The sequence below is a fragment of the Lissotriton vulgaris genome, chromosome 8 (assembly GCF_964263255.1).
Source record: "Lissotriton vulgaris chromosome 8, aLisVul1.2, whole genome shotgun sequence".
Classification (NCBI taxonomy): domain Eukaryota; kingdom Metazoa; phylum Chordata; class Amphibia; order Caudata; family Salamandridae; genus Lissotriton; species Lissotriton vulgaris.
Genome location: NC_141696.1, coordinates 941,451,582 through 941,476,155, shown reverse-complemented (window position 1 = coordinate 941,476,155; position 24,574 = coordinate 941,451,582).

Sequence of the window (24,574 nt, the reverse complement as noted above, 5' to 3'; positions counted from 1 at the left end):
CCATGTTGCAAGATAGCAGCCGCGGGTCGTGGAGGGAGTTACGGTGGGGCAGGCAGGCGGGGAGGGGGAGGGGCAGGGTGGAGGGACGTAAACACTGGCATATGGATTATTGCAGGTAAGTACACAATTTAATGTGCGTAAAGTTTCATGTGGGCTTTTTGTTGCAGGGTGGGCAGTCATTTGCATGAAAGCCCTGTAATACTATCACTATCACTATCACAGTAAAATTAAAAACATTTTACTGAATCATTTTTATAGCATTGCTGAATCTGATTCTTACTGTTATTGATTTACTGTTTGGTAATAGTGGTTAATAACATTTTTTATTATATTTTACCACAGATTCAACTGCAGATTATTTAGAAATTAGACAATGCCGTCTAAGGATAGAATCCGAAAGGCTACGAAACGTCAAAGACAGCAGATTACTAAATGCTTGCAGCAGTCCTCTACATTAAAATCACCTCAACGCACGAAGAAAGCTCCGGGTAAGAGAACGAAATCATTCCTTAGAAACATTTGTAGAAACAAAAGTATAACTACAGAACAAGTTTTAGTCCAGAAAAAGAGAGCCAATTTAAATGGAAAGGAAAGGCCCGTTAAAAAAGTTTCTGCTAGAGCAGGAGATAACTCTGTGCATGGCAGTAGAAGGGAAAATATATTCAGGGACATTCGTAGGCGAATGTTCCGCAATAGGGTAATTGTCAATTTGCTAAAACAATTTAAGAAAGGTCAACAGAAAGTGGCATTTTATAAGAAAAAGAAAAATGTAGAGAAAATTATTGATCAGGCTTTCGAAATTAAGCGAAAGTTATTTATTTTGGTAATTAATAGAATTAGGAAACTAAACAAGGTAATCTATGTTTTTAAATCAAATAGTAGATGGAAGAGAGAAGTTAATCGAAATAATTTTTATGAAGTTTTCTTAGGAGAATGGATGCATAGTTCAAATAGTGAGGCATTTTTTAATGAGGAGAGTTATTTTCAGGACAATGATTTGGTGAATGCAGTTGACAGCAGTGGACGAGCATATGAGGTAAAAGATGGTCGTCCGGTTAAAAAAGAAAAACTGGTGTCTGCAGATGCAGAAGAGGTGTTAGGTGATGAGGTTTTAGGGAGACGTCCTAAGGGACCAGTGTACACCTGGAAGTGTAGTTCTATTTGCAGTGTGCGACAGGATTCTAACAATTTGCTTTGTGAATTAGTACGGACATTTAATAAGAAAAGTTTAAAACAAAAAATAAAGTTGTTGCAAGAATTAGATCCTTGCAGAGTGAGACAAGTGACAGGTTTGCGTGGTCATTCACTGGCTTGTCTTTCTAGGAGAGTGTGCCAGAGTGTTTTTCATCATTTCAGGATGCTAGCAGTGCATCATAATAAAGTGAGGAAATTAGTTAGAATGTTGTATTATGCTAAGAGTCCAGCAATTATGCTTAAAAAATTAAGCAGAGCTCTTTTGCACGGTTCTGATGTAGATGTGAAGAATATTTGTCAAGAAATTGAGTTCTGTTACTTTGCTGGTAAAGAGAACAATGTTGATATTGAACCACTAGAAGAAGGTAATGTGGAAGGCAGTGTACAGATGTTCAGTACACATAAGTTTCACAAGGAAATTTCCACGTTTATGGTGAAAACATGTGAGAGGCCTAATTTCACTTGTGTGTGTTGTTGACGGACTTATTATAAGAATCAGACTAAGTTAGTGGATTTATTTGCAAAAAGTGATATGGAAAACAATAGTGAATGGAAGGATTTTGTCACATACTTGATGGTAGAAAATTGTTTTGATTTGGGAGCAGAGCAACGTATGTGTACTTATTGCTATAACAAATTAAACCAAAACCAGATGCCTGCTAGAGCGGTTTATAATAATTTGGAATTAGTTGACATTCCTTCTGAATTGAAGGATTTAAATACTTATGAATCTATTTTGATTCAAAGTGTCCATCCCTTTCAGGCTATTGTACGAATGGAGCCAAAGACAGGGAAGTTGCCTCCATCAGATTTACAGAGAGGATTAAAGGGAAGGGTTGTTTATTTGCCTTTGGATTTGAAGAAAAACATTAATACAATTGGAGTAGAGAAAGTGGAAGAGGAACCTCTGGTTATCATAGTTAATGGTGTTCCAACAAAAAGTAAGAAAATCTGGCAAGATTTAGTGGATGTTAGGAAAGTCAAAAAGGCAACATTGTATTTGATAAAAAATAATGAGTACTACAAGAATGTATGTGTTGCAGAAGAGGAAGTAAGTGAAGAAGAGGACAGCGATTTGTGTCCTGGACAAATTGAGAAAGTAGAAGCCTCTAAAAAGGAAGAAATATATGAACATTATAGTGTTCATCCTTTGCATTCCAAGGAAGTCATGGGGAATGCTATTGAGTTGTTTCAAATGAAACAAGCCAAAGGGAGTCGCATTAGTGTTTGGGAGGAAAGTTTGGAAGCTCGATGTTTCCCACAGTTATTTCCCACAGGTCGAGGAGGACGATATGATGAGCAACCTGTTCAAATTCCTGCTTCAGAATACCAGACTTTACGATTGTATGCAGAAGATCCTAGGTTTCGTCAATGCATTCCCTATTTATTTCATCTACTGTTTGAAAGTGATCTCTCTGGATTGTCTTATGCAGTGAACCACATCTTGAAAAGTGGTGTACAACTGCGAAATATCTCGGCAAGGGACTTTATGGATAAAGTCAATGTGCAAGACAGTATTTTGGATTCTCACCTGATTAATCTGATGGCATGTCAGCGTGGTACTAATGAGTATTGGTACCGTCGTCATGGTGACTTAAAATGTATGCTGAGGAACTTAGGAACTCCCACATGGTTCCTCACTCTCAGCTGTGCTGAGTTTGGCTGGGAAGATTTACTTGAATTTCTACGAGAGGCAAATGGAAACATTGAAAATATTGAATTCAAGACACCCGGAGAACTGTGCTCTTTGGATCCTGTGAATGTATGCAGGTACTTCAATCATAGATTTGAAGCTATGATGTCTTTCATCACGAACAAGAAAAATCCACCTCTTGGAGAGGTGTTGGATTTCTTCTGGAGAAAGGAGTATCAAGCAAGAGGTGCTCCTCATATACATATGCTGCTATGGATCAAAGATGCACCCAAATTTGGAACAGATCTGGATGACTTAGTGATGAGTTTCATAGAACAGTATGCTACATGTGCTGTTCCAAAGACAAACGAAGACAAAAGTCTAAGAGAACAAGTTTTACGGTTTCAAAGCCATCGTTGTGGAAAGTACTGTCGTCGTAAATTCAGAAACAAGTACTACACCAAATGTCCTTTTGCATTTCCACGGTCGGTGATATCAAAAGGAAGAGATAACAATTTGATGTCTTCGCTGCGACATAATGTGACGAGGAAATCACCCAAAAACACATACAATTTGAAAAGAAACGAAGAGTCCAAGTACATTAACGACTACAAACCAGTGATTTTGCCCATGTGGAATGCTAACATGGATATACAGTTTGTGGCTGACAACTGTATGGCTGTGGCTCGGTATGTGACGTCTTACATCACCAAAAAAGAAAAGACAGAACTGAAGGATATGTGGGAGGATATTTCCGATGAAAAGAGCCTCAGTAAGAAGTTGTACAGTTTCAGTCTGAAGATGTTGTTGCATCGAGAAATCGGAGCTTACGAATGTTCTGACCGGTTATCTTCAGCAAGTCTCTATGCCAAATCTAGGAGTATCATTTGGACGAGTCTTGGTCTTGCTGCAACGCGTAATCGAGTTCTGAAACCTGTACGGGAAATTGAGTATTTGGCGGAGAAGGAGCCAAACAGTACAGATATTTTGAAGACCAACATGTTGGATACATATTATCCAAATAGAAGCAGTCACCTGGAGAATGTTTGTCTGTATGATGTTCTTCAAAATTACGTTTTCAAGAGGAACATCAAAGAAGATATTGATAAAGGAGTGTATGCTGTAATTGGAAGTGAGAGATGTCTGGTCAAGCAAAAAAAATGTCAATTGATAAACCATCGAAAATTGGATCGCGAATCTCCAGAAAGAAAACAGTTTTTCTATTTAGCTCTTTTGCAACTTTTCAAACCTTGGCGTGTAGAAGAGGAACTGCTTGGGGATTTCCTCTGTTACGAAGACTCTTTCAATGCAGCCAAGAAGTCCATAGAATGTCCTGTTTTTCCAAAATATCTAGAAATGTTGAATGCAGAAATCGAGCAGGAAGCAACAATTGCAGCCGAGATTGCTAGAGACAGTTCTCAGGACAGTCAGAGTTCTGTTTCATTGAGTCAGGATCCACTAGGAGATCGAAAATGAAGCTGCCACTGCCAAATTGAGCATGGATTAAGTCATGAGAAGAAAGAGTGCTCATGTACGTCGTTGAAGCCTGTCCGACTATACGTGAGTGGAAAAGCAGGAACTGGAAAAAGTTTCCTTATTAAAGCAATTTCATGTTATCTGCAGAAAATGACTGAGTCATCGCTGTCTTGTGTGGTGACCGCTCCAACTGGACTGGCAGCTCATAACATTAAAGGGATTACTTTGCATCGGTTACTGATGCTGCCAGTGGAGCATGATAACAAATTACAATACCACAAGTTATCTGGGGATGCTTGTTGTGAAGTATCTAGAGTGTTGAAGAAGATGAAACTTCTTATCATTGACGAAGTAAGCATGGTTTCCAATGTCATGCTTGCCTTTGTGCATTTGAGAATGCAGGAAGTTCTTAAAACAGAGTATGATGTGTTATTCGGTGGCAAACACATCATTGTTTTTGGTGATCTTCTGCAGCTGACACCAGTGAAAGGACAACCAGTGTTTAAATTGCTTACACATGAAGATACTAATAAGTGCCTAGGGAGCATTGGCAACGTTAACAAATGGTTAAACTTCAGTTATGCTGAGCTGCGTGAAAATATGCGTCAGGCGAAGGACGAAGATTACAAGAATATTCTACAAGATGTTAGAATCGGGAAAGTGACTGAGCGTGGTAAAGAAGCTTTACATGCACGATTACTGTCAAATTTATATCCAGAAGAAGACGTTTTGCCAGAGGATATTTTTCAGAAAATTACTGTGAAGAAATCTGGAATATGTTTGATGCCAACTCTTGCAGAATGTTCCATCTTCAACAAAAAAGTTGAATTTACAAAATCAAGAGATTGTGAAACTGGAAGCTATTGACAAAATTGAGCATATGGGAGCAACAATTATTTTGTCTGAGAATTTGAAATCTAAATTGGATTCATTAGAGAAGACTATATCTAAAACTGCGGGTTTTGAAAAGACTCTGAATGTGCGCTTAAATTGCCGTATCATTTTGAGAAGGAATTTACATGTTGAAAGAGGTCTGGTAAATGGATCAATGGGTAATGTTGTTGATTTCGAGAAATACAGAAGTAGAGATGGAATTGAATTTTTAAAAATTTAATTTGATGGCATTGAGGAAGTACAGCTAATTGGTCGTTGCACAGCAAGGTTTTTGCTTGTAAAAGACTTATATGTTCGCCGTAAGCAGTTTCCTGTTTGCTTGGCATATGCGGTGACAATTCATAAATCGCAAGGTTTAAGTGTAGACACTGCTTTAGTGAATTTTGGCAGTTCTGTATTCAAAGAGGGTATGGCTTATGTAGCATTGTCACGAGTCAGAACTTTATCGGGATTGTACTTGATTGACTGTGATGTCACAAACATTTGTGCGGATCTAGATTGTGTTAAGGAATACAATAGATTAAGAAGAGAGTATGCGCCACATTTGCCTCAATATCCTTTGTTTGAGAAACGTGTGGTATGCCGGAAACGAAGAAATATCAGTAATAGTAAGGAGGTTGAAGCAAAAACACCAAAAGTCGATGAACCAAAAATTGTAAGCAGGAATAAAATGAATTCTGTTGAAAATTTTGTTGGTTTTCAATTTGAAAATAGTTCTGGTGTCAATTGCTATGCTAATGTAGTTGTTAATGTTCTCTTTTCACTAGAGACTTTAAAAGAAAAGATTGTGATCAATTCGGAACAAAGTTTATGCTGTTTGTTGAATTCTGTGTTAGAGAAATGTAGTGCTGATAGAAGGAGAGTAGAAAGTGTGTCTGAAATTCGTTTTCTGTTAGACAAATGTTCAGGTCAAACAGAATTCTCTGAAAATATTCAGCAGGATTGTCAGGAGTTTTTAATGTATATGCTTGATGTATTGCAAGATGAGGGTGTAGATGTAGATTATCTGTTTGGCCTTTCTTATCTATGGCAGCATGACTGCGAGAACTGTAGGCTATCAAGTACTACTAGTATAGACTCAGAAAGATTTATATATTTAACTTTGCCTGACAGTAAATCAGTATCATTCAATAAGCTAGTAAAGGCAGCCGATCAAAACATGCAGTGTAGCCAATGTAAGTCTGCAATGCTGTCCACGTTAATTTTACGAAGTTATGGCCAGTATGTCATTTTAATGTTCCAACGATGTAGGCCTGATGGAACTAAATTGACAACTTTAATTAATAATTTTGTGGCTTCGCAGTTGTCAATATCAGGAAGGACTTTTATAACTACTGCAATTATATATCATAACGGTCCTTCAACTAATTCAGGACATTATACAGCTTATTTAAAATCTGGAAACGGCTGGTCATTCTGCAATGATTCTGTTTTAACTTTCAAAAAAAGATTGCCTTTCCACCTTCAAAATTCTTATCTGGTGTTCTTGCAACCAAAATTTTAGGAAAGGAATCTTGGGATTTGTTTAGAGGAATTTCCAGAGGGTCTAATGGCTCCTACTCTATATGGCCTTGTGGATAATTGTAGTACAGAGCGAAAACTGTTTGTTTTTATAAGCTAAGTCAAGCAGCAGATCAAAATAAGGAGTAGAGGAAATGTAAGTCTGCAATGCTGTCCATATTTTTTATGGAAACTTACGGGTGAAATGTCATTTTACAATTTGAACTACATAAACTGGATGAAAAAAAGTTGTTAAGTCTAATTAAAAATTTTTGGGCTACACAGTCATCGATTTCAGGAAGAACATTTGCAACTGCAGCTATTATATATTATGATGGTCCTTTGACAACATCTGGATATTTCACAGCTTATTTGAAATATAAAAAATGCTAGTCTTTCAGCAAACATTACTAATTGAGTACGAAGCAATGTTGCCTTTTGACTTGATTACTGAAGTGAGAATTTAGGGTTGGTAATTGGACTATAATGATTCTAGGTGTTGCTGTAATTTAGTGTGCTGTTTTAAATTGCTTTGTATGTCTCAGTTTTCTTAAAACAATGGAGTTTATCTTTCAGAAAGTGGCGGGCAGAAAATAGTAACAGCACAACAGAGTATAAGCTGTTCATAGGACATCCTTTGACGTCATAGAAAGTAAGCTACTTTTGAGGAGTTCTGATTTCTGCTTAGTTATATTATTTGGGTTTTTTAAACACAATCATTTTGATTGTGTTTTTTTTCCCCGCTGTTATATGATGAATACCTTCAACTCACTGTTTTCAGTGAAATTTGATATTTTCTGATAACAGCAAAAATAAACCATTAAATATGTTTAATTAATTTTGTACTTTGAATTGTGATTCATAATATGTATTCATTTTGTCTCATGCTCACTCTTTTTTTACTACCTTGTATTAATTTAAATTTTTTTGTCCTTTCTTACACGGATTAAAAGTATAAAAATGATAATTGACTACGTTAATGACAATTATAAGGTAAGTGTTTAGTACTCTCTACGTTACATGTCTATCAGATTTAACTTTTATTAGTTCCACTGCTTCATTTCTTTAACCCTTAGTTTCCTGCCTTTGCTACTTCCTTTATTTCTTTTTCTATTACTTATTTATACTACTCTTTTCACTCCTTTTATCAGTCTCTCTTCCAACAGTAACTGTGTGTTACTCCCTCAATTTGTCTTTCTTTTCACATTACTCTCTGTTTATTTACTCGTCTTTTTTTTAAAACATTTTTTGTTAGTTCGTGTACCGGAGCGCTAACCGGGAAGCAAATCAAAAAGAAATAGAGGATGCTAGAGTGCTAAACATTCTAGCAATTTTTTTAAAAAGGGAAGGTAGTTCTGAAAAGAACTTTTTTTTATTATTTTTGTTGTTTTATATATTTTTTTTTGTTTTTTGGGAGGAAGGGGAAACAAAAATGATTCACTTCAAAGGGCTCAACAGGAGCAACAAAAAAAAAAGAAAATTTACTTTCTTGGACGTTTTGGACATTGATGATGTTCATATGCTCTATTTATTAGAGCAACACTCCTCTCTCCACATGAAATTAATTTGCCACAAGCTATACATGTCAATTTCATCTGCCCAAAGTTCTTTTGAAGATTTGGCACCGTTTCCCTTGCCTCTGATTCAGTTATTGCTAGTTCATTGGTGGATGTATTGGCAGGTCGGGGGTTATCCACCAAATCTCGAATTTGTGCAGCACTATAATTAATCGGGTGACACCTCTCCATGTGTCAATGCATGGTATGATTACCATAACTATATTTTTTTTCGGTCCCTCTGGAGAGTTTATCGTGGCAGATGAGGCAGGTAACGTACCTGGCATTTACTTTCTTTTCATGTGGAGGAAAAGAAAAAAATTGCCAAATAAAATTTTCTTTGACATGGGACGTCCTTGGGTTTTCTTTCAAAAACACCCTTGTCCCTTGCTCCTGTTCCTCGTCTTCCTCTTCTTCCTCCTCTTGTTGGAAGATGACCTGTGGAGTTGGTCCTCTCTTCCTTGGGGGTGATGGTGGTGGTGGGGATCCACCAGCTGCAGCTACTACAAATGCCATGACTAAGCAAGCAAAAACAGGTCTTTCTCTCATAAAAATGAAAGTCGGAGTGAGGAAAAAAGGTGGGAGTTTCATCATTTGGGAAAAAAAAATGTTCTAAACCAATGAAAAGTGTTTATTTTACGTCATATGATCAAGCGTTCCATCATTAGGAAACTAAAAGTAAAATAAACCAATGAAAAGTTTTATGAACTAGTCACATGACCTGTTATGCTTACGTTACGCTCTCTGCGCCGCGCCTCGGATCGTTTCCGGGGCTCTGCGTTTCGCGCCTTGGTTCACGTTCCAGAACCCTTCCGGGTGCGCTAACGCGGCGCGTCATAAGGCGCATTACGCAGTAACGTGATACGTTGCGATTACGCGACGCGTCACGATGTGGCTTTCTAACGCAGTACTTGCACTAACGGAACGTTTACCGGTTCGCGGACCGGCAGCGAAACAAGAAAAAATTATTTAAACTATAATATAAATTGAATTAAAAAAATATAATACAAAAATATATAAAATATATTTGTGAATTAGAATAAGAATACATTTTACAGCTTTTGATATTTGCTAATAAAAAACCATTGAAATTCACTGAAAAAACCATAGGTTATAGACCATATATAGTTAGGGATTAGCATTTACAAAACCTTGAAAATTCACTGAAAAAACCATTGGTTATAGACCATATATAGTTAGGGATTAGCATTTACAAAACCTTAATTTACTCGCACAAAACCATAGAAATTCGCATATATAGTTAGTTGCAATAACTATATATCGCGCACCCGCAATCCACTGCTGATGATGTCACATATTACATCATTCATGACATGGTCAGTGACATCACTGATGACATCACTGATGACATCTCAAATGACATCACTGATGACATCACTGATGACATCTCAAATAACATCACTGATGACATCACTGATGACATCTCATTTGATATTACTCATGTGATAATACGATGAACCTCTTCAGACTCTAATATAACCTTAGATACACTCAGTGTAAACAGACACTCACAGACTGTCACTCATCCATGGAGTTACTCACACACCTAGTCAGTCATGCAAAGAATCAATCACACCTCCATTTCCTCAACTATGCAGTTATACACACCTTCCTTATTCAAACATATACTAACATATATTTACTCTCTTATAGAATACCTGATACAATGTCACAATGATCCATACAGCCACTCACACATTCACTGGCTCTTATGCACAGTTATTTATATATGTCAACTCTCACATGTACTGTGTTTTACATATGTACTTACTTTGACATGTAGCACTGAGATATCCATTCACTCACCAATACACTCATGCACACAGTCAACCACCCATACAGCTGTTTCCACATGCACTTTTGGACCCATACATCTAGTGAATCAACTGCTCACACATCTATGCACAGAGTCATACACCTCCCAGCCACCCACACACACACTCAGTCTCCCATACAAATACTTGGGCAACCAATCAATAACCCATATAGTTACTCATATAGCTACTGATCAACACATGCAGCGGTTTACAGAACAACAGACATAATGATGCACAAATTAAGACAGTTTAGTCACTAACCCATGCACACAGTGAGACACATTTAATCACTCACTCATACAGTCAGCCATGCACCTACTAAATCCTTCATCCAGACACTTATACATCCACTCATTCTTCAATATGTAAGACATATTTTAACTTTACAGAAACATACAGTCACTGGATGTTGTCATCAGTGATGTCATTTGAGATGTCATCAGTGATGTCACTGACCATATCATGAATGATGTAATATGTGACATCATCAGCAGTGGATTGCGGGTGCGCGATATATAGTTATTGCAACTAACTATATATGCGAATTTCTATGGTTTTGTGCGAGTAAATTAAGGTTTTGTAAATGCTAATCCCTAACTATATATGGTCTATAACCAATGTTTTTTTCAGTGAATATATATATATTTATATATATATATATATATATATATATATATATAACCTACTGGCGTGTCGCCAGTAGGTATATATAGTTAGGATTATTTGTCTATGGAAGTTTTGAAAATTCTATGTCTAATAACTTTGGCGTTTGTGGACGGAATCGGCTGAAATTTTCAGGAAAATGGCACATTTTGTTTCTGAGCAGCCCCTGAAAATTCGGGGGGGTTTCATCAAGGGGGGGCCGAGAAAAAAGGGGGGTCCCAAAACACGTTTTTCCCATTCATTTTTCCATAGGGCCTTTGGCCTCACTTTTAGCTCGAACGGCTGAATGGATTTGCACGAAACTTGGCAAAATTGTAGGGACTGTTAGCCCGATGTGCCTTTGCTAGGTCTCAATATATGTGCTCCAGTGGTTTTTGAGAAATTAACGTTCAAAACAAGATATATATCTGTAACAGCGCTCCGGGCTGCGCTCCGGTCCGCCTACTTTTCGCGAAACGGAACTTTGCGATGCGAAGCTGATTGGCTCTCCGGTGTCTGTCAACATTCTAAACAGTCCGGAGCGGCCGCCATCTTATCTCTCAGTAGGATCGAGAGAGAAGAAGAGGTGAAAACTGAAGGGGGAATTTAATGAAAGGGGGCAAGGTATACCCCTCTTGACCCCCTAGGAATGATGTTGGGGTTATTAAAGGGTCCCGTGGGGAAAATAAAAAAAAATATATTTTTCACGGTAGAAGCGCTTCCCGGGCCGCGAACTGGGCCGCAAACTGGTAGCGAAACGGGAATTCGCCATTTTGTGTTTCGTTTTAATTAAATTACTAGGTATAAGGGGGTGCGGGAGACGTATCCTGATCCCTTATGTTTTCTGAGGGTGGCTGAGGAGGCTCATATATGTTGATACATGTCTTCCAGCGGCTGTGCGTGAGCTTTTTTTTTTTTTTGCTGCGTGACGTCTGTTAACGTTTGATTCGATGGAAATCAGGAAGTGTTGACCACCATTTTGTCACTGCGAGTAAATATTTTGTTATAAATGAATCCTTATTGATAAACATTGTCTGCGCCATCTTGCCTTTTTGTCCAATGCCACAATTTTGTCGTGCACGGCAGCCATTTTAGATGCCTTGACCAGACCCACTCTCTGCACGCCGTCGATTCTCAGCACGGCTCCCCACCCTCGCAAGCATCTCCCCCACGCACTGGTCACCCCCGCTCTCTCTCTCATGCATGGGCCATATACTTCCCCCCATCTGCGCTGCTCTTCCCTGAGAATCACACCCTGTGCCCGCCCGACACCTCCCTTTCACCCTATTCACTACCGCACCCTCTGACACTCCTCTTCCTCTGTGTCCGATTGTCCAGGCCGGACCCAGGCTATCACCTAGCCCTGCGGATGTAGTTTATGGCCCCAGCTGTAGAGAATCCAGACATACCAATCCTCCCGATTCAGGCGTGAGACTACTGATTTCAGTGCTAGTCTCCCGCCTCCCGATTCCTGCAAGCAAAAACCCGGGGGCATATTACCAACAACTAGCGATAATTTTTGTCTCTAACTTGTTTAGAGACAAAAATTATCGCCGCACATCGGCGAATTTTATCGCAGATAAACCTTGCTATTAGCAAGGTTTATCGCAAATGCGATAAAAAACGGCCGCAATGCATGAATATCGCTGAAAAGTCAGCGATATTCATGCATTATCCAGCAAATGCTCTTAGCCATGTTATCCACCTCCCATTGGATAACATGGCTAAAAACTGCTCAGGGCAGGTGTTAGCTTTTGGAGATATTCGCGCTTAGCGCGAATATCTCCAAAAGTTGGTAATAGGAGATAGCGATGTTAGGGACTGTTTCCAGTAGCTAACATCTTGGCACGCCCACTTTGCATGTCATTAGTGATAAATATCACTGACATGCAAAGCGGGGCCCAAGATGGTCGCTATCTCCTTTTAGCTGTCACTAACTGGTGTTAGCGACAGCTTGGTAATAGGGAGATCATTTTATCTCCGCTTTCTTGGCTTTTGAAGCCAAAAAAGCGGAAATAAACCCCCTTGATAATATGCCCCACGATTCCTCAGGGGTTTCAGCTGACAGGGCTTGGTATTGTGTTACGTGCTAATTCTTCCAGGAAACGTCAGAGGGTCGATGCAGGGGTTCTAGAAGGGGTGATAAACCATTTAAGCCTCATGAACAAGCGCATGGTCTTTTAAAGATTTGTGAAGTACTCGGGGCGGCGGTGTGTGTGTGCCCTCTTTCAGGAGCGGGCGGGGGGGGGGCACTGCCAGCAACTTGCCAGGCCAGGCAGTGTTCAACACTTGCATCACCCTTTCTCTGCCTGCTAATGCGCTCCATGCTTCGGAAAGGTAGGAAAAAGAACGTGCATTTGAGGTTGAAATGTCCAATCCTGTAGCAGTACACTTGCAAAGCCCACACATGACAATAACCCGATTCAAGGCCCCATTCACCCGATTTTTAAAAAAAATATAGTACTCCAAGAAAGTAGGATTATAAAACTTTATTAACTTTTAAATATAACGAACGCAACAAAAACTGTAAATATATTTAAACATTTTTTGACAAAAAAAAACAACAATGGTCAGAAGCTGTCTTTTGTGCGAATAGTCCCAAGGCAGCACAACGTGCTGAGTTGTGGAAGGCACCCAGGTGAAGAACCATCCCTTCTTTAAACCCCATGGTGACCAACTATAGTTTCAATGAGTGCTATGTCCCAGGTTTTACATAAAGTAGTGTTTACCTAGAGTGGTGCTGTGTAGGACACTCTGAATGGAAATTAACCAGAACTATAACGATAACAACAACAACAACAATAATATAACTTTTATGCCCAAATTACGCAAACATTTAGCTAATCTGCTAAAGGGGGGAGTCGCCATTTCTTTTGATAATTTATTCACCCATCCGTAGCCTCTCTAATCTCCATTACAATGTGTTTCTTGCTGAAATTAACCAGAACTATAACCATAACAACAACAACAACAATAATATAACTTTAATGTCCAAATTACGCAAAGATTTAGCTAATCTGCTAAAGGGGGGAGTCGCCATTTCTTTTGATAATTTATTCATCCATCCGTAGCCTCTCTAATCTCCATTACAATGTGTTTCTTGCTGTCGCTAGCTGATGAAAAAACTAAAGTGATAACTTCCTCATCCTTATTTTGTCTTTCTTTGTTCCTTAAGATGTTATCTGTGTCAACCTCTTCCGAGAATGCTGATGCGTTAGGGATTTCCTTGTGTTTCTTAATAGCATTGGTGTCTGCACACTTCTTTGTCAATTCTGTGAACATGATAACTGCTTCATAAACAGACGATATCTTTGTTAAGTCATTAGTGTTAAGTGTGTCTGAAACTACAGTGCCCTTCTGTTTTTCTTTCTTCAGGCTCTACAGAGTTTTGTGTGTTGTTCTTTTGAGCTTCAATTATTCCAGAGGTTTCAGGTTCACTTGTTTTGTCCTGCAGTGAGTTAACAGCTTTAGAGACTTCATGTTTATTTGCTATGTCCTGCTGTGCGTCAACTGCTTCAGAGACGTCAGCCTCATTTGTTATGTTTGACTAGATCCTGGACCTGCCCGGCCGCGCCCAAAATGGCGCCGGTGTAAATGGGACTCGTAACTGCTTGTTGTGTACTGGTTGCCCAACCTTGATATCACGAGATACGTATGCAGTTTTGAAGCACATGGCGGAGGCTCATCTGCTGTAGTGGGGCGCCCCTTTATCGTTTCAGTTGCCATTCCGCCCGCTTTTGCTACACTATGCCTTTTCCGCCATTCAGCTGTTTACCGCCCGCTCTTACGGCTACAGCGTCTCGCTCACCATGTAGTTGAGTTGCTCCCACTCTTGCGGTGCAGTGATAGGCGGCTGCCACAGGACTCTTAAAATGGCGGCCGGCTCTTCAGATTTGGGCCTGGTCCAGTAAAATGGCCCTGGGACACCTTGGAACTCGGACGCTTGTCTGCCAGGGCTTGGGTCCCATTCTCGAAAGCGTCCCCTCAGCCTTGAAGATTCTACAAAAGTCTTGGGGGCCCTCGACTCCCGCAGGCTTCCGGTGGGGAGCGGCTGCCATGATTGCTTGCGGAATGGCCACGACGGAGCTACGAGATGGTGGTGCTCTCATGGTGACGCCAGCTTCAGTCTGAAACATCCAGAAACAAGGTGGGTCTTTCATCGTTTGGGAAAAAAAATGTTTTAATCCAATGAAAAGTGTTATTTTTAGGTCACATGACCTAGTCTTACATCATTAGGAAAACAAAAGTAAAATGAACCAATGAAAAGTTTTATTAACAAGTCACATGACCTGTTATGCGTACGTTACGCGCTGCGCGGCGCGCTCTGGATCGTTTCCGGGAAGCTGCGCCTTGCGCACCGGAGCACTTCCGGGTGCGCTAACGCGGCACGTCATATGACACATTACGCGACAACGCAGGTCCAGAATATAGTCAAAATGTCTCCACCAACCAGCGGTCGGAATACAACCGCTTTCAGCAGTCCAAAAAGTTCTGTTAAATCGCAAGAGCGGGAGCAACTCAACTACATGGTGAGCGAGACGCTGTAGTCGCAAGAGCGGGCGGTAAACAGCTGAATGGCGGAAGAGGCACAGAGTAGCAAAAGCGGGCGGAATGGCAACTAAAACGGTAAAGGGGCGCCCCACTACAGCGTGTCTTCAGGTCAAACGGATTGTGGGACAAGGTCCAGAATGGAAGAGTCATCAAAAGGCAAAAAATTCCGCCGGACCCCGGGAGCCGGCCGCCTATGTCGGGGGCGATCTCAGGCCACACCAGGGCAACACGACTTGGGGAGGGGGCAGGAGCCAAGCGCCCCCTCCCAGTCCGCGCCATCTCACTGCCCCTCGGGGGCCTCCGTCAAGCGGTTTAGGGAGGCACCGTATCACATTGTTTTCCAATGCAGTCAGGTCCACAAACGGACCCCACTTACTTTGAATAGTGAAGCTGCAGCAGGTGCAAATAAGGTTTAGACAGTGTTACAAGCGCTGCTTAGAACTCTGAAGTATGGCACTCAACATCCAGGACTTATGCCATTTGTGTAAGGCAGTGACATCGAAGCAACTCAGGGACCAAAAGCATGAACGAACACTCACGTATGAAAATCTTATTTGGGGAAGGGGCAGGATTCAAACGCCCCCTCCCAGTTCGCGCCACCACACCGTATGTAGAAAATCTGAAGCCATCGTTCTACAAACTCTCAACCAGCCTTGGATGGAAAAATCTTAAAGAATGTACAAACTGAAAACCAATTTTTGTCTGCATAGCATCAGCAGCAACGCTTGCTATCAGTGCATGAGTTTCATGCTCGATCGATTGAGCTAGCCGGATCGGGCAACAAAAAGTATAAAATAGTTATGTAAATAGTTATTTAATAAAATGTTTTACCCTGTTACTTTGCTGGTGTGTTGTATATATTTATAATATTTGCATAGGGTTTGTTGTTATTTTGGGCGGGGTGGGTGGCGGAGTCGAGCTGTCTTGCAGCCATCATGGTGTGGAGCTCAGTTCATCTCACTATTTTCGTATTTCTCATGAAGGGTTGTTCCTAATGTTTGTATTTTAGCGAGGTCAAAAAGAGATCCAATTAGTGGTCTACTGATTTTGCTCGATTACTTTTATTTTTTTACACGATTTTTCACTATCTGCAAAGACTAAACAGAGTATTGCGACTTTGTGCTTGTTTGTAAATAGAGAATGATCCAAAGAGAACCAATTCTAAAACAGTAAATGCTTGGATAACAATCAATCAAATGGAGAGACAAGCAGGTACGACGGATTACAACGGGGGTAAAGGTCTGCGTTAACTACCCTTCACTATCTGCAAAGAGAGAGTACTACTAAGAGAAAAGAGGGAAGGGGGGGGGCAGCGTTCAAAGCACATCAGCGTGCATGAACACGAAAACGTTTTTACCTATCACGTACTTGACATTTGACAGCTTTTGATATTTGCTATTAAAAAACCATTGAAATTCACAGAAAAAACCATAGGTTATAGTCCATATATAGTTAGGAATTTGCATTTACAAAACCTTGAAAATTCACTGAAAAAACCATTGGTTATAGAACATATATAGTTAGGAATTTGCATTTACAAAACCTTATTTTACTCCCATAAAACCATTGAAATTCCATATATAGTTAGATGCGCTAACTATATATCGCGCACCCGCAATCCACTGCTGATGATGTCACATATTACATCATTCATGACATGGTTAGTGACATCACTGATGACATCACTGATGACATCTCAAATGACTTCACTGATAAAATCACTGATAACATCTCATTTGACATTACTGATCACATCACTGATGATATCATTCATGTGATAATACCATGAACCTCTTCAGACTCTAATATAACCTTAGATACAATCAGTGTAAACAGACAGTCACAGACTGTCACTCATCCATGGAGTTACTCACACACCTAGTCAGTCATGCAAACAATCAATCACACTTCCATTTCCTCAACTATACAGTTATACACACCTTACTTATTCAAACATATACTAACACATATTTACTCTGTTATACAATCCCTGATACAAGTTCACAATGATCCATACAGCCACTCACACAATCACTGGCTCTTATGCACAGTTATTTATATATGTCAACTCTCACATGTACTGTGTTTTACATATGTACTTACTTTGACATGTAGCACTGAGATATCCATTCACTCACTAATACACTAATGCACACAGTCATCCGCCCATACAGCTGTTTCCACATGCAGTTTTGAACCCATACATATAGTGAATCAACTACTCACACATCTATGTACAGAGTCACACACCTCCCAGCTACCCATACACACACACTCAGTGTCCCATACAAATACTTGGACAACCAATCAATAACCCATACAGTTATTCATATAGCTACTGATCAACACATGCAGCAGTTTGTAGAACAACAGATATAATGATGCACAAATTAAGATAGTTTAGTCACTAACCCATGCACTCATTAAGACACATTTAATCATTCTCTCATACAGTCATGCACCTACTAAATCCTTCTTCCAGACACTTATACATCCACTCATTCTTCAATATGTAAGACACATTTTAACTTTACAGAAACATACAGTCACTGGATGTTGTCATCAGTGATGTCATTTGAGATGTCATCAGTGATGTCATCAGTGATGCCACTAACCATGTCATGAATGATGTAATATGTGACATCATCAGCAGTGGATTGCGGGTGCGCGATATATAGTTAGCGCATCTAACTATATATGGAATTTCAATGGTTTTATGCGAGTAAAATAAGGTTTTGTAAATGCAAATTCCTAACTATATATGTTCTATAACCAATGGTTTTTTCAGTGAATATATATATAATATATATATATATATATATATATATATATATATATATATATATATATATATATATATATATATATATATGGACTCCTCTTCCTTAGTGCAATTTTGTTTAATTTTAAAAAATCAGCTTGCTGACATGAATCGTTTTGGCCTTCGCAGGCCTTGATCACATATATATTTTACTATATGCCACTCAACTCTATGCTGTTAGGAATTAGCCCCTTGACATACGAAGTAGTTGGGCTGTGGTCTTATTCCCCGGTCCCTAAGACCAATCAGCTGGGTAATTTTTAGACACTCCCTTAGCTGCAGAAAAGGGGCATGGCAGAACGTAGCCGTCGCTTGGCTTACTGTTCCGGTTCCAAGCCCCCCTTTCCACTTACTGGTTCCTTGCGCGAGGTCTCCTTGGTGTCCTGTGGATTCTTCGTGGCTCCTTGGACCCTTTCCTGCGTTGGAGTATTCTCGCCCTGTCTCGCTCCGACTGCTGGCTGATCTCATACCTTGTGAGCGTGTCTTTGCCGAGCTCCGGCATTTCTTGTTTTCTTACGTGAGAATCTCATCGCGTCTACCCTTACTTTGCTCACGCATATTGCGGGTGTTATTTCGCTCGGTTCCTTTCTTTTCTTGCTCTGTGTGCCTGGTGTATGCCGAGTGAACCCTTGGTTATTTGATGCCTCTTTTTGAGCGAGAGCGCTCCGCCCTTGTCTACTTTTAGGGCCGGGTGTCTCTCCTCGTGTGTGAGTGTTGCTCCGCTGTTCCTGCCCACAAACAGCCGGCCAGTGCTCCTCACATCCTTGCATTTTTTTGTTTATGGTTTTGTCTGGTGTGAATGTCCCTCGAGAGTTCTAATTCACATATCCCTACTCTGAGTATCCTGATCCCCTTATTGAACGCCTCGATACAGTCTGCCTGATCTACAATTGGGGTAAGCAAGCTTGATTACAACGTATGTCAATGGTTGCTGTGTACAGGTTAGTTAAGTAGGATATAGTGTGTGTATTGCTTCTTTTGTCTTCTAGCCTGGACATCCACCTAAGACTCCTGCTGTATCCTGCATACCCCCTCGTATGAGGAGAGTGGTGGACACTCCTAGGGTAAATTCCCTCATACTTTTAGGGGACAGTAGAGAGGAGTGTGTAATTATTCGCATTCTTGCTTCTGTGCCTTGGAGGTGTGGGGATTCTTCTTCGCTCCCGTGGAATCTTGGTTACTAACCTGACAGAAAGCGAAGCCCACGAATTTCCATTCCCCTGAGCGAAGATGAATCCTGACCCTTCGTTAATTCCTGTAGACCTCCAGGTTCATTCAGTGGAAGACATGACGGCAGCCTTAGTAGCCCTTCAGGCAGAAGTGGGTAGATTGGGGGTCGAAAATCAAAGGCTCATGGCTGAAGTGCAGCAGTTAAGAACAGGAGAGAGAGACATAGGCGCCATACCCAAAACCAGAAAAAACTATATACAACCCGCTAGGTTCACCATGCCCTCACCTGAAACAGACCAAGGGGCTAGCAGCGAAACACAAAGCTCCCCTGTTCAAGTCACTGTACATACCCCTAATCCTGTCCCCCTGGCCATGCCTGAACGATTTACAGGGGATAGCACCAAATACAATGTATTCATGAACCAATGCCAACTTCAGTTTTTGTGTAAGACAGCTTCTTTTCCTGATGACTCAGCCAAAGTAGCCTTCATAATTTCATATCTTGCGGGGAATGCTACAGAATGGGCGGTTCCCTTAGTCCAGAACAATGATCCAGCGCTATACGATTTAAATATCTTTAAGGAAAAAATGAGAAGCCTCTTTGCTAAACATTCCTATATGCAAGGAAGTGATACTGAATTGCTCAATTTAAAAAAAGGCTCTAAAGATCTATTGTCTTATATCACCAACTTCAATCGTTTGGTGGCAGAAACACACTGGCCAGAAGAAAAACGAACGTCCTTGTTTTATCGTGGGCTGGGTGAAGACTTAAAAGACCTACTCTCACAAATAGTGAACCCCCCTGAAGATTGCGCCTCTTTCATTGATCTTGAAGTCAAATTGGATAATCGGTTGCATGAACGAAAGGGGGAAAGAACACGAAACATTGTGCCTAGGTTCCTGTTCCCTAAAGTTGATAAACCAGTACCCAAAGATAGTCCTGAACCCATGCAAATCGGGGGCATACGTGGTCCTTTATCCACAGAGGAAAAAGAGAAGCGAAGAAAGTTAAACTTATGCCTGTACTGTGGAAAGGCGGGCCACTATGCTAAAGACTGTTCAGTGTGCCCTAAAACACCCAGACTATCGGCTAGCAGTCTTTCCAGTTCGGAAAACTAGCAAGCTTGAGGAATAGGGAGGTCACTTCCTCAAGCTACAGCCCTCTTCAGATCTCTACCAACAAAACACAGCTAGTGAAACATTTCACACTACCTATTACAATCACGTACAATTGTAACAGGCAATTCGCTATGTCTGTCCTTCTTGATTCAGGAGCAACCGGAAACTTCTTTGATATCAAATTGGCTACACAGTTGGGATTGTCTTTTGTTGCAAAATCCCAGCCTGAATCCATATGGGCAGTAGATGGGTCTGAGTTGTCTTCAGGGATGATAAGTTATCAAACCCCGCCTGTGGTTATAGTGTTTCAGAATGGGCATTCATAAAATCTTGTTTTTGATCTCATCGACGCTCCTAATTTGGTATGATTTTGGGTGTACCGTGGTTACAAATACACAATCCCGTTATAGACTGGAACAAAAGAACAGTTACCTTGATGTCCATGTATTGTAAAACCCACTGTTACGTGGAAGCCCGAGAACATGAACTCCCCTTATACTGCGCAGTCCAAACAGGTCAAGATCTGAAAGTGCCTGAACAATATGCAGACTTTGAAGAGGTGTTCAATGAACAGGAAGCAACTAAAGTACCTCCTCACAGGAGTTACGACTGTAGAATTGACTTGATTCCGGGTGCAGATTTGCCCAGTAGTCGGATTTATGCATTAACTCCTGCAGAAAATGAATATCTAAAAAGTTATTTGGATGACATGCTGGCAAAAGGCTTTATCCGACATTCTACTTCTCCCGTGTCTTCTCCTTTGTTTTTTATTGATAAACGGGAAGGCGATCTCAGGGCCTGCCTGGATTACAGAGCTTGGAATAAAATAACAATAAAAAACAAGTACCCTCTGCCTCTGATTCCCGTCATTCTGGAGCAAATAAAAGGAGCCAAAATCTTCACAAAAATCGATCTCAGAGGTGCTTACCATTTAATACGCGTCAAACAGGGCGATGAATGGAAGACTGCATTCCGCACCAACTTTGGGCTCTATGAATATTGTGTGATGCCATTCGGTCTGTGCAACGCACCGGCTGCGTTCCAGTATTTTATCAATGACATCTTACGTGAATATATCGATATTTTTGTTATCGTCTATATCGACGATATCCTCATATTTTCACAGAATGAGAAAGACCATGTGGAACACGTACGAAAGATTCTTACCAAACTCAAAGAATATCAATTGTTTGCCAAATTGGGCAAAAGTATGTTTCACACTACTGAAGTGGATTTTTTGGGCTTTACTATCAAACCCAATGGCCTACAGATGGATCCCAAGAAAATTGAAGCTCTGGTGAACTGGAAAAGTCCTACTTCAGTGAAGGAAATCCAATCATTCCTGGGGTTCGCCATTTTTTATCGGCGGTTTATTAATCATTTCTCTGACACTATAACACCCATAACTAGACTCCTGAAAAAAGGTGTGCCTTTTCACTGGTCAATGAAAGCAGAGAGAGCTTTTTGTGACTTAAAGAACCAGTTCACTTCCGCGCCGATTCTTCATCATGCAGATAACACTCAACCTTTTTTGTAGAGGCGATGCCTCTCAATACGCGGTGGGTGGCATACTTTCACAGAGAGACCCTGAGACCGGACACATGCATCCCATAGCGTATTTTTCAAAAACCCTGCTGCCCGCAGAAAGAAACTACACTACAGGGGAAAGAGAATTCCTAGCTATAAAATTATCCTTCCAAGAATGGAGGCATCATCTACTAGGTTCACCACATATTGTCACTTTTTATTCGGATCACAAGAATCTACAGTTTTTTCAAATCAGCTAGAGCCCTCACGCCCAGACAAATGCGCTGGTTATTATACTTTAGCGAATATGACTTTGTAATTACCTATCGCCCGGGAGTACTGCAAGGAAAAGCTGATGCCCTGTCAAGGCTTGGTCATGAGCAATATGTGGAACTCGAACAACCTCGTCCTATAATACCTGAAAACGAAATATTGGGAGTGGGGGAAAAAGATCATAACCTTCTTGAGCAAATCAAACATCTACTCTTAGATTTGTCACAGGAAGACTGGTTGAAGGATCCTCTACACACCATTAGAGAAGGCTTGTTCTATCATGACAACAAATTGTTTGTCCCTGCTTCTGAATTGAGACGGACAATCCTAGACTGGTGTCATGGTAGCACCTTGGCTGGTCATCCAGGTATCAGGAAGACTTATGACTTATGCAACAGGTGGTTTTGGTGGGAGTCTATGTTCAAGGAGGTAGAAGCATATGTCCTAGCGTGTGCCACTTGCGCTCGTCAAAAGGCATCGCATTGTGCTCCCACAGGCCTCTTAAAAAACATAGCCATTCCTCCTCATCCTTGGCACACGATTAGCATGGATTTCATGACAGAATTGCCCTCTTGTCAAGGTTATACCACGATCTATGTGGTTGTAGATTTATTGTCCAAAATGAGTCATTTTATCCCTCTGAAAAAAGTGCCTTCCTCCAAAGAACTAGCATCTGTCTTTCTTAGAGATATTGTCAAACTACACGGTTTACCCACGGTCATTATCTCCGACAGAGGTCCACAGTTTGTCTCTAAGTTCTGGAGGGGAGTGTGTTCTATGCTTGGAATAGATCACAGACTATCCACTGCTTATCACCCCCAAACGGATGGACAAACAGAAAGGACCAATCAAACCCTAGAAAAATATCTACGTTGTTTGTTGACTTCTCTTCCATCCACATGGCTCCAAGCATTACCCTTGGCTGAATTTGCCTACAATAATTCTAACCATTCAGCTACACATGTCTCTCCTTTTTTCTTTGTGCAGGCACAACACCCTAGGATGATCCCTATTACGATCCCTCTTAAAGACTCCCCGGTACCTTCCCTAGATGAACACCATGCCCAAATCAAGTTAACGTGGGAAACAGCAAAGGCGGAGTTATGTAAGGCCAAGGAAGCAATGAAAAAACAAGCAGATAAACACCGAATACCGGAACCCATGTATACAATAGGAGAAAAGGTGTGGTTGTCCACCAGAAATCTAAGGATGGGAGGATCTAAAAAACTCCAACCCAAGTTCATAGGTCCCTTCTCCATTGAGAAAGTCATATCCCCTCTCACTCTGAAGTTGCAACTACCCCCTTGCATGAAAATACATCCTGTTTTCCACAGCTCCTTGTTAAAGAAATACATCCCGTCTATTGTCCCTGAAATCCCTCCTCCACCAATCCAAATTGACGGAGAAGCTGAATATGAAGTTAAAAAAATCCTAGATTCTCGGAAAACAAGATGCAAACTTCAGTACCTTATAGATTGGGTAGGATATCCCCCAGAAGATAGGTCATGGGAACCTGCAGAAAACATACATGCCACCAGATTGATTCGACGATTCCACAGACTTCATCCTGCTAAGCCTGGCCCTCTAAATAGGCCTTTGAGGAGGGGTACTGTTAGGAATTAGCCCCTTGAGATACGAAGTAGTTGGGCTGTGGTCTTATTCCCCGGTCCCTAAGACCAATCAGCTGGGTAATTTTTAGACGCTCCCTTAGCTGCAGAAAAGGGGCATGGCAGAACGTAGCCGTCGCTTGGCTTACTGTTCCGGTACCACGCCCCCCTTTCCACTTCCTGGTTCCTTGCGCGAGGTCTCCTTGGCGTCCTGTGGATTCTTCGTGGCTCCTTGGACCCTTTCCTGCGTTGGATTATTCTCGCCCTGTCTCGCTCCGACTGCTGGCTGATCTCATACCTTGTGAGCGTGTCTTTGCCGAGCTCCGGCATTTCTTGTTTTCTTACGCGAGAATCTTATCGCGTCTACCCTTACTTTGCTCACGCATATTGCAAGCGTTATTTCGCTCGGTTCCTTTCTTTTCTTGCTCTGTGTGCCTGGTGTATGCCGAGTGAACCCTTGGTTATTTGATGCCTCCTTTTGAGCGAGAGAGCTCCACCCATGTCTACTTTTAGGGCCGGGTGTCTCTCCTCGTGTGTGAGTGTTGCTCCGCTGTTCCTGCCCACAAACAGCCGGCCAGTGCTCCTCACATCCTTGCATTTTTTTGTTTATGGTTTTGTCTGGTGTGAATGTCCCTCGAGAGTTCTAATTCACATATCCCTACACTAAGTATCCTGATCCCCTTATTGAACTCCTCGATACAGTCTGCCTGATCTACAATTGGGGTAAGCAAGCTTGATTACAACGTATGTCAATGGTTGCTGTGTACAGGTTA